Genomic DNA, 15,315 nt, shown 5'->3' with positions numbered 1-15,315 from the left:
AGTAACAGATGGTCATGGAAATGCTGAGTGTTCAGATGCAGCAGAGTAGTAGAATTCCTTCATCTCTTGATGTAAATGCCAAAAGCTGCAGTGAGGAGTGGGAAGGGCAGTTTGGGGCTTCAAGCTTCTTACAGGAGCTACCTGATGACACCAGTCTATTTAGTTTTGAGGCCCTCCTGGAAACTGAGAAACATGCTGAGAGATTGAATTCCAGAGTACAGGTTTCTATTCAGGGGATAAATCTCGCAGAAAACTCTTTTGCTGTTTGGTGCATGAACCCTGATATCCTGCAATCCTGTAATATCTTTCTCAGAGCACCCCAAAGTACTTAGCTATGTTTTTAAATGCTCCACTGACCTATTACTTGGTCCAGAGTTTAAAGTCCTGACTGACTGATGGGGGCCCCAAGGCATAGAACTAGGTTACAGGATTGTTGCAAGGTCATACTAGTTTATTAGCTCCCATTTGCTGGCTTAAAACTTTAAAGGTTTTATAAAGCTTCAGAGCTTAAATCCCCTTTCAATTCTTTGTCTCTGTGATTTTTGCCTTTATTTTTTTTTTTTAATGTAAACCTATTAAATCTCCTATGGGCAGCCTTTTTTGTTTGTAGAAGATCACATAATCTAATTCATGGTGGGAGGAGGCTTCCAAAGCTGTACATGCTAGACAAAAATCCTGCTGAGTTCTGTGTATTTATTTAACCTCTGCAGAACCTGACACATGCAGAAAATACTTTTGTCCTATGTCTGAAAAGAACAGCGTGCTTGTCAGCCATGTGAAGACCCATTAGCTCTTCTGGTCCATTAGTTACCACAAGTGAGTGTTAAACAACATTCAAAATGAGAAAATCATTTAAAATAAGCAAGTCGTGGGTCTTAGGAAATCTCTGAATTACTGATACTAGCTTTTGTTCCATTTGGGTATTTCTTTACTGTTTCAAGGACTGTAAGATCACCTGGACAAGATTCACCCTGGATATGGAATGGAAGACAGCCAGGGAGGCTGCAATTTCCTATTAGTACTGTTTGGTGGTGCCTTTGGGAAAGACAGTATCACCACATATCTCTTCTCTTGCACTTCTCCCATTCCCAGCCATGCTGTGACTGCATCATGCCCTGCCTTTGTATGCCAGAAGTCAAAAAAGAACAAGGGAGTAATGGGAAATCTGATATGGAAGTGAGTTGCTAAAGAATAGGGATATAATTAATGCCAGTCGACATAGTTTTATGGAAACTAGGTCTTGTCAAACAAACTTGATCTCAATAATGTAATCTCAAATAATGGATTGTTAAAGGCAATTGTATAGATGTGAGGTACTTATACTTTCATAAAGCATTTGGCTTAGTACTGCGTGATAGTCTGGCTAAAATTTTAGTATTACACGATATCAGTAAAGTGCCTGTTAAATGGATTAGGAACTGGTTAGTGAAGAGAGCTCAAAGGCATCATTTGTGGGAAGTATCACGGAATGAGAGAGTGTCCAGGGGATTTGGCAAGAACTGATATCAAGTTCAGTGCTATTCAACAGGTTTGTCTATGATTTGGAAGTAACTATCAGCCATAGCTGAGTGTTAAGTTTTGCAATGTCACAAGATAGGGTGATAAATAGTGAGAAAAACTATAATATTAAGTGATTAGCATCACAAGGGAAGTTAATTCTACCAAAATGTGTATTAGCAGTCATGTTCAAAGTAATACACTCGGGAGCAAGTATCTTTCAGTCCTCCATTCTGTAGCTTTATATTAAAGAAAATAAAGTTATTGCATTCCTTTGAGTTGACCACAGGATCAGGAAGTGGGAGTGCTCTGTAACCTCTGTATACAGCCCTGACAGACTGCTAGTAGAATGTCACATATACCTCAGTTTGTAGCTTTTAAAGGAAAGTAGAAAAACTTAAGAGATCAAAGCAGAGGAACCAAGATGATTTGGAATGAGAAAATAGATCTCAGCTAGTTTCAAAAGCATTGAGAATGGTAGTGGAGAAATACCTTAATGGATAAAAAATCCCAGGTGCACTTTTACCTGGCCATGATCAGAGGACCCTTTCAGGACAACAGGAACCAACATCTGGAACCTAGAACAGTTTCTATTAAAACTGCTAGAGAAATTTCTATTAAAATAAGGTACATTTCTTTCAATAGAAGAATGAACAAATATTGGAAAGAATTAAAAGAATGCTTTTTTGTTTTGCATATCCTTAGCATCTCTCCAGTGCCTTAGTGAGAGAGTCATTTTAACTCATTCAGGTCAAAGTGTAATTTTGTGGTCTGAAATACATAGGAGGGCATCCACATGGACTTTACTCCCCTAAGTATGAATCCATGAAGTGAACACAGTGCTAAAGTTTCCTGTTGGCTAAGCATCATCTTTGTCTTTGCATCATATGAGGTCATAAGCAGCCCTGCAGTGTTTCCCTGTGCCCACATTCAAAAAGAACAAACCACACTACCAGGTGATGTATTCTGTATACATATACACACACTCTGTATCTGTATCTAACTTGCAAAAATCCATTGTTCTTCCATCTTGTGCTCCCAAGCCACGAGTAGGTAAAAGCCTTCTGCTAACAGCTTAGGCTGCATTTCCAGCCTGCTGCCTTCAGTCATCTTGCCAAGTCAGGTAGCCTGATGTGTTCCAATCTTGTTTTCTGGCCCCTTCACCTACACCTAGAGCTCCTGACTGTTCTGAAGACTTTGTTTGGTCCATACTGCTCTATTTCTCTCTTCCTCAGCCTAGAGTTCAGGTAGGTTATTTCTGGCCTTCTCTACTAGTAGGAGTCAATGTGGGGAGCTGTGAAAAATGGAAAGGGTTCTAAGGAAGTCTCAGTAGGCCCAAGTAAGAAAATGCTCTGCTGTCTCCCCTTTCTTTGCACCTATGAGTCTGCAGATCCAGGGGAGGGGCAATATTGGAAATACTCGGAGGTCTTGGATAAATATTAATAAGCAAAGATGGCAAGAGGCACATGAAGATATGAGATAATAGGAAGCAGAAAGAACAGAACAGAAGGTATGAGGAGGCTGATCAGAGGTCTTTCTAATAATTTTTTTTTATTAGAAGGTTTCAGGAGAATAAGAAAAATTGTTTGCAGCCAAAGCTGCAGTTTTGAAAACCCAGAGGCTTATGTGTCTGTCTCATGAAAGAACTGCAACACCGTCCTGTTTCTCTCTCATAATGGACATGGGCATGTGTCCTATCCTCCTGTTTTGTGCTTCCTGTGGAGCTGGGTTGGCTGAGTTCAGGTAACAGCTGATCCTGTTGTAAATACTGATGCTGCATTCCTGGCAGTACCCCTGCATTCCCACAGTGGTTGTGGCCAGGTTTAGTGACCCTTACAACAGCTGTGTGCCCTTTACCCTTGCCTTCATTCTCTGCAATGCCACTACCACTGATTTAATAGCGTTAATGTTTAAGCCTCTCTCAGATCATTCTACTTCCATTGGATCTCTTCTTTTATCTTAAATTGGCTGGAAGAAATGGCAGCTTTTCTTGTTGTTTGCTAATGAACCTGCCTAGAGCAACTTTTCAGGTGGCAAGGAAAGTGATGTGTCTGTGGCACAGAGCAAAGCCTGCCAGTGTCTCTGTGGACCAAGACTTTTTTCTTGGGTACGTTTCATGTTCTCAAATCCAATGACTTATTTTGTGAGTCATATTTTTTTTTCTGTTCCATGTGTGGTTAAATCAGCACTCTGTAAAGCTTTGTCAGAGGAAGAGAAAAATATTTGGCTTGTAGGATAGACAGTATTGGGCTGGTCAGGATTCTTATGTGGGATACTGCAAATATTTACTGCAGCAAATCTGAGCTGGACTTTTCCACAGGCTAGTGCAGCTGTAGGACTGTAGCAGCTGTAGGACTGAGCGCTTGCCAAAGAAGCACTTATTAATTCACACAGAATGAAAAAGTTCCAACAGGAGAGACTGTTCTCAGAAGGAGAAATTGCACTACTCAAAGTCTTTAGCTATGCTGGGGAGGAGCTAAAGTCAAGTTTCAGGTCCAGAAAAGTAGACCAGGAACTCAAGCTCAAATCCCTCATACCCGGTGTAGGTCTCCTTCTACATGCAGGCTTCTGTGCTGCCCAGTGCAAATTTGGGGGGGCCAAAACATGTAGATTCAACAAGCTGAGTATCTCCCCACAATGCTGGTTATGCCAAAGACAGAAGGAAAAGAACTCCACGGCCCATAAGCAGTTCTGTGGATGAGATGCTGGCAAGTACGTGGAGAGGGACATGTTAAGAGAGATAAGTAGATAGTTGCCCAAGCATGGGCAGACTTGTAGCAACTGCTCAACCCATGTTTCTCTTTTGAGTTCTTGCAACTATCTTTTGTGTTTGGGCTGCAGCGTATGGCAAATGAACCAACTTTATTTGGAAACATAGGGAAGACTGAGAAGTTTAAATAATTCTCTATGCAGTCTTTGCCTACAAAATACCATACTCCCTTTCCTTTGCCAAAGGAATAGAGCTGTGATTTGATGTGTGGTGCTTTTATGTGCTGACATGAACTTTGGGATTTTAGCCTGTATGGAAACAAATCCTTCGATTACATTTGCTCTGCTTTTCCTGTTTTCAGTGCTGTTGTTTTGGAGCAGTTCCTAGTACTGTTTATTTCAGATTCATGGCTGCTTCTTCTTTGTGCCTGTTTGGACTGGGGCTACTAATCAGTGCTCTCAAAAGACATCCGAGTAGGTCTTTAATTCACCACCTTACCCTTCCTAGAATTATTGTTGTGGTTGCTTGTAACTGGAAGGATGTGTTCTCTCCAGGCCCTTGGTATTGCATCATGTAAGTGCAAGGTCACTTTTACAGCACTGGTTTTCATCCAGCTTCACTACTGCTTGTAAAGCATTCTCTAATAACTGCTTGGTCTTTGGAAGGAGACAGTCTCAGTCTATTGCCAGTGGACATCTGGATCAGAGTCATGCCTGGCATTGACCAGCCCCCTTGACAGTAGTCTTGGCAAAGAAGTCAGAAGTTGAACAGACCATTAGATAATTACAATCTACTCCAGTGCCTTGCAATTAAAGATCCTAAAGAAATGGATGCAGAGGGTCCTCTTGTACTCACAGAAGTAGTAAGTCCATAAGTATAAGTAAGTCCATGATAAGTAAGGAGTAATGGTGGCTCTGAAAATGTTTTGTTTTCTCTGACACAGAATGGCAAGCTTTTACCAACTGCTATCTCTCCTAGGGGGCTTGCAAAGCCAGGAGGTTTGTAGAAGACAGGCCTGGATCTTTCTCTGGGTTGTTTACCATCCATATGGTGGTTAAATGTTTCAGTTGTAGAGTTTCCTATTGCTAGTTGAGGAATCAGAGAGAGTATAGTTCTAAAGTGTAAGCTGAACTTTAAGATATCTTTTCTCTCTTCTCCAGGTCGAGCATGAGAGTTTCATAAGTCTGAAAATCTGACATTGAAGTTGTTGTTCTTCTAAGGAAACAAAGGGAATGATCACAGCATCTGTTTTCAACCTTTTTTATTTTGCCAGTACTTTTAGTGAGAAATCTCAATCTTTTCCATTTCCCCTCGGCCCTCTTGCTCTCCTGTGAAAGTGAACAAGATTCATAGCTGGGCGTACACACTTAGAGAAGTTTCAAACTAACACTGTAAATTGAAGCTGGATTTTCTGTAAATATTTCCTCTTAGCAAATCAGAGGTGTTTGTGTCTATTGTTTGCAGGTCCTCAGATAAAGTGTGATGAAATATAAAGTTGCTAGTCAGCAACAGCCTGTCTGAATGGCCTTTAATGAGGCTTTGGTGCAGAGTGTTTTAAGACTTTGTCTTCAAAATCAGAGCCTTTGCCTGTGCTGTGTTAGCACCCTTTCATAGCCAGAATCTGTCTGAAGAAACTAAGCACCTTATTACTGTCTGGTAACATGCAGAAGCCCTAATCCCGAGGGAGACCTGATTAACAGGCCCAAAATTTATTTGGAATCAAAGGTCAGGAAACTCATGTTAATTATGATGTTGAACTGTTTCAGCAGTAGTTTGTAGTGCACTTTTCTCTCTGCATCAGTCCTGTGCTACATTTATTTCCTTTTCTGGTGGTTTTGACTGACACAGAAACTGCTAATGGATTTCTGTAGGAAAGACTTCACACTCCAGATAGAATCACCTCCCAAAATGACTATCACTTTTGTTGTTAAGGTGACCTATGACAGAGACATTATTTTTACTTTAATTTGTGGTTTATAACAGGGGAGTTAAACAGATTTCAGGACTGTAGTTCAAACAGTCATGTAGACTGTAGTTCAAACAGCATGTAGAATATTTTTCTCACATGAATCTTGCTGATTCCCTTAATTCTTGCTTCTCTCTGCTGTTTGTCACATATCATTTCAAGAGCTAGCCCCATCTCTGACTGCAGCTATTCGTTATCAGTCCCTTTGCCTTTACCACTTCCATTTGTAATTTAAACACCCTAATTTAATAGGTTTGTCTCATTATTTTGATTAATCATATTAACTCATATTAATTAAGAGATGGATTTAGGTAATGACAGAGGTTAATGGAGTCAGTTTTCACTTTCCCCTGGTTTTTCGGGGAAGGGGGGACATTGGTAGGAAGGGAAAATAGAGAGACTAGAAAGAGTGAAAAAGAGAAACTGGGGGGAAATCTCAGTTAGCAATCAGAAATTCCCTGCTAATTGAATGTCTGATTTTATTAATGATGAAATTTATAAAGGTCCTTAAGAAAAGAAAAGAATTTAGCCAGTTCAGCAGTTAAGTGTGAATATTAACTAACTCCAAGATAAAAGTTAAAATATCCATTTTCTTTTCTTTTCTCTGGTTCTTTAAATAAAAAGCTCTCTTTGACGCTTCATCCCATTAGAGCTTTAGCTTCCTTTGCCATCTATTGCTAAATGTCTGGAGACTATGCAGAGAATGTAATGTCCTGTATGGTTTAAGAAATGCTGACCCTGGAGGGCAGGAAGTTAATACACGGATCACCTTAGTGCTTATTTTCCTTGATGCTTGCTCTCTGATGAGGCTTTATTAAGTGGGAGAAGGTTTCCAGCTCTGCCCTATACTCTGTCTCTGCTCTGTCATGCTCGTTTCCCTGAGGCTCGAGAAAACACAAACCCCGAGCAGAGTGTCAGATCCAGACTAAACTTTGTGTTGGTGCTGTGGGCTACATTTCCATCTTCACAAAGGCATGGGGATTCCTTTGCTTATCCAAGACCTCCATGGCAGGGTCTCGCAGTCATTATTCCCAGCATGTGCAGACTGCTCCTAATTTGTCTCTTTCCTATTTGCACCAATGCTGTATAGGCACAGAATCCCATTTGGGGAGCAGAACTCTTCATAGCCCATCTTCCATTGTGCAAATAACAGCATGAGGGCAAGTCAGTGGAAAGGTCTTCCATCCTGTGCTCCATGACACTTCAACTGACCTGCTTCAGTCAACGTTTGAACAGAAAGTAATTTTGGAGCTGGAGTCCGTTGGTAGTGAAGTGTGGGGTAGCTGTGCAAGACGCTAGAGGAAGCAGTTAACCTTTTCCCTTACCAGAAAAGACATTTCCATGACAATAGTAACATTCCAATAGTAACATTCCAATAGTAATATTTTTGTAAGAATGCTAACAAGTTATATAAAATTTAGAGACTTAACCATACAGGAACAAAAACTGTTATGCAAACTCTAAATTAATAAACACAAGTACTAAATTAATAAGCACTTTGTACAATTTGTCACAAATCTGACTCAAAAAAAATAGAAGAAAAAAGTTGTTTTTGTGAACCAACTGTTACCAAAAATATTTTAAGAAAGTTGACATCTTTGTATACACTCTTTCAGCAAATGTTGCTGTTGAAATGTGGTACCCGTAAGTAACTTATGAAAGGCAACCAGTGAAGTTTGTAAGACCAGGTTCTGGTCTGAAGTGCAGTGCACTGTCAGCCCAAGGATTATAGGGCAATAAATTACAAAGCAAAACAGCAGGAACATGGTGACCATTTCCTGTGAAGTGTTTGGGGAAATACCCTTTCAGTGAGACCAATTGTAGTCATTGTATTTATGTTAAATTGGTAGAATATACTGTCTGTGGAAGGACACACAGTACCTCTTGAGTATCCAGATTGTGCATCTGTAGGACAGTCCTTGCTCTCAGCTACTTTAAAGTTTGCAACATAGACAATCTCATATGAGTTTTTAATTTCATCCAGCTGAAGTGCTAATATGACTGCCATTCAGAAAAAAATTAATATGTATTCCAGAAGTTGATTATTTTCTGGTGATCTCTCAGTAAAATTGTGGAAATCTAAAGTGAATTTTCTCCTTAATCAGTATTTCAGAGTGGATGAATGTGACACATTTTTATTCAAAATGCACTAGAGAAGTTGAAATCTGATAGACTAAAGACTGACTGACCTTTTTTATGACTTTGATGAGAGCATCAAAAATCAATTTTGCTTTATGTATGATGTTCCAGAACAGGTAAAAAATATGCTATATTTCAAGATTGTTGGCAACTCGAAAATGTTGACTGTCTGTTTCTATGAAGGTAGGAAACACTATAAAATTAACATTCCATTTGTTGTAATTTTGTTTAATCTTTGCTTAATATAAGCATCATTCAACTAAGGAATGATTTCTGTGCAAAATGGCAGGTGTCCTGAACAGTGGAGAACCACGAGTTTGAAAGATCCAGTTGGTATTCCCAGTTTAGTATCTTTTGGCTTGCATTTAGAGATATAAGCCTGTAGGACTTGTATTTCAAAAGCATGAGGTTCAGAAGAGAGAGAGTGCTGGGTATGTACCATTAAGGGACTTCAGAAATAGATGACTGGAAGCATCTGAATGCAGCCTGACATTATGAAATGACCCAGCAAAATTTCACTAAATTGGGAATTAGAACAATATAACTGGCAGCATGTTTTTGTTCAGAGAGCTAAGGTCTTGTTCAAGCAGGGAAAGCCTCTCAGGCAGACTTTGTCTCTGTGGAGTCTTCCTTCGTGGTTACTGACCCATCACAGCTTCCTCTCTACCTGGGAGTATTTCTAAAATCCAGTCTCTGAAATCCTGCTTTCCCTTGAAGAATTCTTCCTTTATTAAAGCCTGCAAAGCTTTTATCTCTTCAAAAGAGCTTGAAACAGAATATTAATGGCTCAGAAAATCTGAAAGCCTGACAGGAAAATACAATACTTGTATATGGATGTGTGTATGTGTATATATATATATATATGTAACATTCAACAGTACCTTGTGATGTTTTAAGACATTTGGGAGATTATTTTGGAAACCAACTCACTCTTGAAATTTTTCATTTAGCAAAACAGCCAATGATCTCAGTGAAGGTTCAGATGGACAGGACATCAGGAACAATATTTTCACTGTGGTATTGGAAGGACTGAAATACTCCTTTATTGAGACTCCTAATGGATACTATTTGAATTAATAAGTGTCAAGTTATGAATTCATATAATTAATAGGGCAAGTTTGGAAAAAAAGCTTGACTTTAAAGGTTAGGATTTTTTTTTCACACTCCATCATTATGGTTTGAAGTTGAGATTTTTTTTTAATTACAGTAGACATACAACCAGAGATTTGCATACTAAGAAAAAGTCCTAAATGGGCAAAAGCAGATTGTACTGTTGGACTCTGACTACAAATAAAGATTGAAAAAAAAAGAGCACAGACAAATTCTATAAATAAGATATTTTTCACCTAAATAAGCCCTGTGGTAGTTTAATCCTGACTTTTTTTTTGTGTTGAATTTACACCAGATGAGAGTTAGTGGAGTTGCTGCACAGTGTACAGTAGCACAAGGTTAGAACCAAGTGCTCTATCATGAAATATTACATGTAAGTGTATACATGCTTCTTTGTGGGTGCACCGTATCTCTGTGTCTATGCATATTCAAGTGTATATATTTCACAGCTGCTGTCTGCATAATTCACTTCCAAACCCAGCATGCGTTCATTTTCATAACTTTTTGTTCTATTACAATATTAATGGGACTATCAATGGGAAAGGACAAGAGAAGCATTTTTAATGTTTATCTGACAGTTGCAAATTTCACTTGAGGTTGTTTACTGGGATCTGATTGTTGGCAAAGAGGAGTAGGAAAGGCAGCAAGATGAATGGGATCACAGGAAGAAGAGATGTATTTATGGGTCCTCTTAGCACCATCTAAGAGTAATAAAAAGTCCTGTTTTACCCCTCCTTTACCCAGTCTTCAGTTTAAAACACCAAAAAATGAGGGATTGTTTTAATTAACTTCTATTTAATCCAGGTGGCCTGTTCAAAGTGAAACACATTGCATTTAAATATGTGAAAAATAGGTGTATATGTTTATTCTCATCCAGTATCTTTTCCCCAGTGGGAAAAATGCCTGCAAATAAGAGAGAGTTTGTGGACTTGTGGATGACTCTGCAGTGTGATGTCAAACTGTGTACCAAATTACTGTCAGAGCTTGTCTTTTTTGACCTTCAGTTCTTGGACTATCCTAAGTGAGACTTATTTTCTTATGGGAGAACTAAACATTTTCCAGTTTTGCTCAGCAGTTTTATGAACTAGGGCATGGCACATCCAAATTTTCTGCTCTGCAAAAAACATTACCTCAGACAAAATAAAAAAAAAAGGGGGGGCAAAAAAAGAGCCTCCAAAACAACAAAACCAACAAACAATTTTGGAATTCCATTTGTATGTCAGTTTATGTTTTAAAGTGTTTGAGTTTTTCAACTAGAAGTTCAGACCACCTGACTTTCTGTGAGCCAATGTTTAAGAACAGAATCAAAAATTTATAGACTATAGGTAGCACAAAAATGATAGTGTGGTAGCCTAAGAGTATTGTGTTCTGCTCTGGTACCTCTGTCACAGACTACTGCAGAAACAGAAGAATTTTAGAGCTAGGTAGAGGGCTAAGTTGTTTGGAAAAACAGGCTGTTTATCTGTATGATAATGTGAGGGAAGAGTTTAATTTTTCACAGAAAATGAAATAAATTTTAACTAGTTATATAGATTTGAACTGCTAAATTTTCCTTTCCAGAAATCACAACTCACGTGGTTCTCTTGCTGTTCTTCTCATTAGGCTGGGCTTTTTTGGTGGACTCTGTCTCCTCTGATGCACCTTTATTGCTCCACTAAGAAGCTTTTGTGATGACTTAGGCCACCACTACAGAGCACTGTGGCAGATTTTTTCAAATAAAATGTATGAAGTTTCTAAAGGAAGCAGAACCTTTCCCCAAAATTGTAATTATGTCAAAGGTAATTAATTTGGAGGAAAGCTTGCAAGAACTTTCATTTGTCAGTATATAAAATAATAATTGTCATAGTACATAGTGCATGAATTCTTACTGTGCTTTATCAGTGGGGAAAAAATAAATTTTTAAAGGGACAGATACAAAACCCTTGAGGGAGAAATCAAACAGCTGTACAAATTGGGGCAATGGATGACTTCTACCATTTGCTGTCTTTCAACAAAGCAGTTCTCAGACAGAGTTAGACTGCTTTGTCCTGCACTGAAAGTGCTGTGGTAGAAATAGATGTAGCACAGGTAGTACATGGGAAAGACAGCTTGGATGGGTAATGAGGGAATTTGACAATGAACCAGTCAACCAAAACAGTGACCTTTCCAAGATGCTGTTGTGAGCCTGTCTGGTCTGTGAGCATTTGGGCTGGAATGTTTTGGTAGGGACTCCCTTTTCTGGCCTGTGGTCCTGCCTTTCCTGGATCCCTCTCTTTCCCATTCTGTGAGCTGGGGAGAGCCATGGAGGCAGACAGTGTATAGTCATGCACACAGTTCAGGTGATTGGAAGACTGTCATGCGGGGAAAAGGGGGGAGGTGAGAATGTGCTTCACTGCTGCTTGTGACAGGAATCCCAGGGAGACACAGAGACATCAGTGGAGTCTACACATCACTGCCCGTTAACTCCACTAGCTGTTTATCAACTACCAGCACTAATTTCTGTTCAGTGTTATGTTTGGGTTAATTACAGTTAGGTTCCTTTCAGTAGTTAGGTTAATTACAGTTGTGTATTCCCTGTTGTCACTGCCCCCAAAAGAGGGTCTGATCCTGGCTCGGTTTCCTACTTGCAAATTCCAAATTCAAAGTGGGACTAAGGTGGTCTGGGGCAGTGCTTTGTTAAAAAGCCAATGGAGCAACAGCCATGTTGCAGCTGTCTTTACCAAAGGCTTCCCCAGCACTTTAAAATCAATCTAGATTTAGTGTGTCCCTGTTTAGAGATCCTTCCATGCACTGTACACAACAGGCAATACACTTACTCCTGTGATCCATGTGCAGCTCTCTACAGTGCCACTGGTCCCTGCCTACCTTGAGAGCCGAAGCCTCCTTATTTGGAAGGTCTGCAGGAAGAGTCCTACCCTTTAGTTTAATAGTGAAATTGTGGGTATAGTATCCAAACACATATTAACTGGGCTGCCAGGGTCAAACCCACTGTAATTTCTCCCCAGTTTGCTGCAAACTGGCCTCTGGATTCCAGTTCTTTGTAGCAAGATGGCCTTAGCAATCTACCACCGTAAAGGTGGCATCAGCAGTGCCTTTTTTCTGTCATGCAAATGTCTACATCTTCAGTCCCAATCAATGAATCTTTCTAGCCTGATTCTTTTGGTAAGAAACTAGAGTGTTTTTTGGTCAGAGACACAGCCCTCTGCACAGGGGACAGTCTTGTCTATTGGTCTAACCATTAAACTGAAAGTCCCTTTCTGAAGTCACTTGACTTCACTGTCCCAGCTTTTTCCTTCAGGAAAAGGAATTCAGCTCCTTCTTGCAGGGCAAGGGCTGAGGAGTGCAGCTGACAGACTGACAAACGAGCCTACTGGAATGGAGTAGGCTCATTTCTTCCTTTTGGTTGTACCTGATCCTATTTTTAGGGCCCCTGTGGTAAAAAGTACAATCCGGGAACAGACACCTCTCACAGCAAAAGTGGCAAATATTTGGTAGCTTCTGGAAAAAGCTCTGCAGGAGTGCTTTCAAAAGGTGCCTTTATGAAATAAGATAATACATAGGGAAAATGGAGAACAGTTACATGTTAAATTCTACCGTACTAGAACAAGGCAGAGCTCCACAATCCTGACAGGAGGTTGGTTTAAAGCAGATTAACTTCTGCTGCTGGAGGCTGTGGCACCTGAGAGCACTAGGATGTTTAAAGAGGAACTAAGCAAATTTGTGGGTAACAGACTAATTAAATTGGTGCCAAAGAGAACTTGGAGAGGTACTGCTGAATATTACAGATCTGAAGGAAGAAAGGAGATGCAAAGGTGGAATTAGAAGAGATGGTACATGGCTCTACTCAGCTTGCTTTGTTTTGGAGTGTTGTGTATGACAGAAAACTGGTGTGACAGGACTAGACATGAGGTGACCTGTGGACAGAATTACCAGAAGAGCTTGTGATCCCAGTGGCCTACACAGGTTTTATGTGAAAATAAATACTTCTGCTGGCTCTGAGGTGGGTGTAGCACTCAGTGAATTGTTTCCTCAGGGTGATATTGACTGACATTATTATTTATGTGCTGTAATTTTCCTTAACATATCCCAGGTTGGCTGGTGGATGAAACTGAATGGACATCAACAGCATAAGCCGATGAATAAATATCTTCAGCAGTGCTATTTGTGCGCCAAGGCTGGAGCTTGTTCTGTGGCTCAGGATGTTGGGACAGACTGTGTGCTTTCTGCCTCTTCTTATTCTTCAGAAGCCACTTTAGCAATGAACACTGATGTGCAATAGGCCCTGCTGGAGCATGCTGGCAGCAGTGATTCTGAGTTGGGTGACATGATGGTACCTGTTCATGCTTCATGCTTATCCTAGAAGCTTGTTTCCCAGGATCATTCCTAAATGATCATCCCAAAATGTTGAGAACAACTATGTTGTTAATGCAGAAATATTATTACAATGCCTTCGAAACTGTGATGCTGAAAGTCATGTTCCTGTGAAGCTCTGCTCTAAGACAACTGGATGCCATTTCCAGGTCATATCCTGAGGTCGTAAAGGTATTTGCTGTTTATTCTCTCTTTCCAAAGGAATGTCTTGCAGCTGTATGCAGCTCTTCTCAGAATAAGCTTTCATAAGACACAATGGGGAAATTTGGGAGTTATGTTTAATATATTTATAGTTACCTTTATTCATATTAATAAAGTGCTTTGCAGGCATTTACAGTGCATTTGCAGATCCTGCTCCTAAAATAAGAAAGTGTTATGTCTAACTTGAAGGAATGAGAATAAAGTTAAAAGAACACAAAAGACTTTTGCTCAGGATTACCTAGTGACTCTGCAGATAGAGTCACTAGGCATTGACATCTGAAGTCTGGTGCTTTTATTTGTGCCTCAGAATTTGGGTACACTGCTGATGGCCTGGGGAATCACTAAATAATAACTTTGCTATGATTGATAGTAATAAATGTACTCTCACCTGTACTTCTTGGGAGGATGGCACTGGAGTGTGCATGATGGGAAGGTTGTACAGACTGGCAAATAAGTCCCTAGGTTTCACTGGGTGCTGGGTATGTGAAGGTGAGAAGAAGGAAGAACTCTGAAGTATCAAGTTGAATTTAGCAGTAGAATTTATTCTCACTGGATGTTGTAGGTGACCAAGAATATAAATGTTATTAGGTATTCAAGTCCATTGATGGGTAAAATGGAATGGTTTTAATACAGCCTTTGGCTTTATTAACTCACTAAAGGACGGGGTACTAGAAGAGTAGGTAGACACTTTCCCAAACTCCTGGCACCAGCTGTTGGTGAGACAGGATATTTGGTGTGATGGACCTTTAGTCTGTCTGCTCTTACGAACTTCACAATGCACATTTTGCTATGGCAATCAATATAAGCTGTAGTCTTGAGAATGATGGATAGTTAGTAATATTAAAAGCTATGACAAGGTCCTACAACAACTCTTCTACTTCAATATTCCTTGCTCTGTCCTTGCAGCACTCTATGCAAAAGCTCAGTTCTCCACTCTAAGAAGTTGATAAGAATCAGGTAGCATAGGACCTGCTATCAGAACTGGTGGTAGGGACTTGCTCAACCTGTGATTATATAAGTCATACTGATCTCCTACTATGCTGTGCTTGTGAAATTGCAGTGTTTCAGAAGCAGTTTGAGATCCTTTTGTGTTGATACACGAGCTGATGTTAAACATTGTTGTTCTAGACTTTGATAAATATGTTAATTATATTCTGTGTTCTCTAAGTGCTGTTACAGCAATACTGTTCACTTTCTGTCCTGACTTTTGCTGCCTGTGTTGTGAAGTAGCCTGACATATATCTCGTTTACAGGTGCCAGTGTTTTCAAGCAAAGTGAAATTATTCCAAGGTCTTTTTGAAATTAAACACTACATGTGCCTAGTACATAATAAGCCTTTTTT

The sequence above is a fragment of the Haemorhous mexicanus genome, chromosome 6 (genome assembly GCF_027477595.1).
Source record: "Haemorhous mexicanus isolate bHaeMex1 chromosome 6, bHaeMex1.pri, whole genome shotgun sequence".
Taxonomy (NCBI): Eukaryota; Metazoa; Chordata; class Aves; order Passeriformes; family Fringillidae; genus Haemorhous; species Haemorhous mexicanus.
This window is presented reverse-complemented; position numbering follows the sequence as displayed.